The sequence below is a fragment of the Chenopodium album genome, chromosome 14 (assembly GCF_948465745.1).
Source record: "Chenopodium album chromosome 14, dcCheAlbu1.1, whole genome shotgun sequence".
NCBI lineage: Eukaryota > Viridiplantae > Streptophyta > Magnoliopsida > Caryophyllales > Amaranthaceae > Chenopodium > Chenopodium album.
The window spans coordinates 7,533,766-7,536,977 of NC_137847.1; the positions used below are offsets into that span (position 1 = coordinate 7,533,766).

Consider the following 3,212-nt stretch of genomic DNA (forward strand, 5'->3'; position numbering starts at 1 on the left):
TTTCCTCAAGCATGGAAAGCATTTCAACAAATGTCACTCGGTGAATTCCTTCAAGCTTAGGAAGCTGCCAAATTCGTTTGTCACCGATACACTGGTGCCTGATGTGTCCATTTTATATATTATTTTACCCCCGTCCCTTGGTCATAATTAGTAGTGTTTTTGGCTCTTTAGAGCCACTTTTATTACTAATCGGTGTTTTCCAGTGTTTTCGTAGATTTGGTTGACTTTTGCAGGGATTTATGCTTTTGGAGTATTTTCCCGAGATATTTTGGAGCAATCACGAGAATTGGAGAAACACGACCGCTTTTGGAGCCCAAGACCGGTGAGAGCCGGTGATTAAGGGCTCGGTAATCGGGATACCGAGGTATATGGACCGAGTGATCAAGACCCTAAGTGGATACCCGGATTGGGCCGAAGAAATAAGCCCAATCGAAGCTCCGAGCCTCGAGGTGAAGCAAGGGCCCGATCGGGCAGCTTAGCTCGATCGGGCAAGGCACGCAAGCGTGCTGGTGCGTGGCCAAAGGCGCGCCCGATCGGGTGAGCTGCTAGCTCGATCGGGCGGCCTCTAGCCCGATCGGGCGCGTGTTTCTGGAAAGGCTCTTTTGTCGAGCAATTAGTTTCTAATTAGGAGTTGTTTTAGTTTTGTTTTTAAGGACGTTTTTTGGACGATTATTAGGACGGATCTTCTCTCTTAGACTTTCTCTCTCTACTTAGTTCTCTCTCTTAATCTCTCTCTAAACCTTTGTTCTTAATTCTTTCATTAATTCCCAGATTTATTTTGGTAACGATTTCTCTTCCCTTAATCTTAGTTATTTATTTTATTCCTTTCATCATGATTTATTTTATTACTTTGATTAGTTTAGTTTTTAATATGTGTGAGTAGTTTAATTTCTAGGGTTTATGGGGATCCATAAATAATATGAAGGGGTAAATTATTGTTGTTGATTATCAATGCTAGATTAATTTCCTATTGATTGATTTAATGCTCTGTGACTAGATTAGGCCTATCTTTTATGCATGAGTTTGACAATATTGATTCAAGAATCGAGAGATGAGAATTAATGTTTAGGTCTAGTTTCAATAGGCAAGTTAATTTATAAATGGTTAAGTCAAGATTCGAGAGATAAGATTTAATACCGGTAAATTAATTGTGTGATTGTAATACGTAGCGAAAGCCCTTTACAATCTGGTTAATTGATGCATTGATGATTGACTATTATTGATTATTGGTATTGCGTGATGATTTCTTATTGGATTGTTTTAATGTTTTACAATTGCGGCTTGTAAAAGTATAGCAATATTAAATTGATGAATCGAGCAGATGTTAATTTGATATTAAAGGCTATTTTCAATAAGAACTTAGATCTAGTAAATTGCGAGAGCCTGTTAGATCTATGTTGATTAATAAATTGCGAGAGCCTGTTAATCATGTTATTTATGCAATGTTAATGATTGATTACTATGTTTTACCCTGGAGTATTATTTATTGGTGAACCTGTGACCCTAGATCCCTTTATATATCGTTTTCTCCCTACTCTTATTCTTTGTAGTTTAGTTTCATACTTAATTATAAATATTGGTTACTTAAATAATTTAGATTATAATATTTAATCAGGAGTAAAAAGACTAGTTTCCCTGTGGAGATCGACCCTACTTCCCTATCAAACTTAGTTAGTGATTTAGGTAATTATTTTTTATTAGGGGATACGACTTTACCCTGTCAAAATTTGGCGCCGTTGCCGGGGAAACGATTTTATTTTTATTTCTGATTGTTTTTGTAGTCTAGATTATTTCTCTTTTGTCTCAGAGAGCGTTAGTTCTCTGAGACAAATCTCATATTTGCTTCTAGTTTTTGTTTATGCCCAGGTGTTCCAGATCAGGTTACATTCCATTCGATCCTGAGATCGAACGTTCCTTCCATAGACAGAAAAACTTCTACAAGCAAATCCTGGCGGATTCTGGTGATAATAACAATAATCACCGCGATCCTCCAACTGATTCTAGCGATTTAGAGGTATCATCAGACACAGAATCAGAGATGGCGGCTCCAAAGAAGCTTAGTGATTATTCACAACCAAAGCTTACGGATTTTCCACATCTCACCCCTACTCCGGCTCTTGATGGGGTTCAATTTGAAATTAAACCTTAATTTATAACGATGATATAGAGGAAGCAATTCAGTGGAGCAAAGGGTGAAGACCCGAATCTTCACATTGCCGACTATTGTCAATATTGTAACACCATCAGGCAAGCCGGGTTCACTCAAGACCAAATCAGGGAGATTCTCTTTCCCTTCTCTTTAACTGGAAAAGCTAAATTGTGGTTTAATGGCTTAAATAGAACTACACTTGGTATAACTGACTGGGAAACTCTTGTTTGAATTTTTATAACAAGTATTATCCTGCAGAGAGAACAGCAGTACTACGAAGTGCGATTCAAAACTTTGCCCAAGAAGCCGATGAGTCTTTATATGAGGCTTGGGAGAGGTTTAAGGACTTACAAAGAGAATGCCCTCACCATAATTTAGCACAATGGCAGTTAATCCAAGCCTTTTATAACGGCATTGGAAATTCTTCTACAATAATTTTAGACTCTGCAGCTAGTGGGAGATTTATGAATCTTAATGTTGATGATGCAGGTCAGGTTATTGAAGATATGGCGATACACAATTCCCAATATGGGAATCCCAGAGGATTTGCTAACAAGGGGAAACATAGTGTCGACTCTGTATCCTTTTTGCAAGCTCAACTAACCTCTATTTGCCAAAAATTAGATAATCTAAGCACTGCTAATGTAGCCAATGTTTCTGCAATTAATAATAATTCTAATGAGGCTTTCTGTGAAAATTGTGGTATTGTAGGTCATTGGGAGCAGGATTGCAGGAGTTCCGTGGAGCAAGTTAATGCCTTCCAAGCTTATAGGCAGAATAACCCATACTCCAACACTTACAATCCTGGGTATCGAAATCATCCATACCTTTCCTACCGGAGCACTAATGTTCAAAATCCACCACCACAAGAACCACAGGTGCCACAGCAACAGCAGCAGAAATATTATCACCCCAATGCTAGCCAGAAAAATCAACCACAACAACCCCCCTCATCTTCCGACCCTTCTTTGGGGGAAATTAGAGCAATGTTGATCAATATGAAAAAGCACATGGAGAGCAAGGATGCGACAATTGATCAAATTCTAGCGCATAATAAAATTGT

General features: G+C 38.3%; 1 non-coding gene across 1 annotated transcript; it reads right to left on the bottom strand.

The window, feature by feature from the left end:
- Window positions 1-2,418: 2,418 nt before the first annotated feature.
- LOC145580395 (small nucleolar RNA R71) lies at window positions 2,419-2,525 on the bottom strand. The gene has a single exon (XR_014099450.1). It is a non-coding gene; the product is annotated as a small nucleolar RNA R71 (small nucleolar RNA).
- Between the last annotated feature and the right edge of the window lie 687 nt (window positions 2,526-3,212).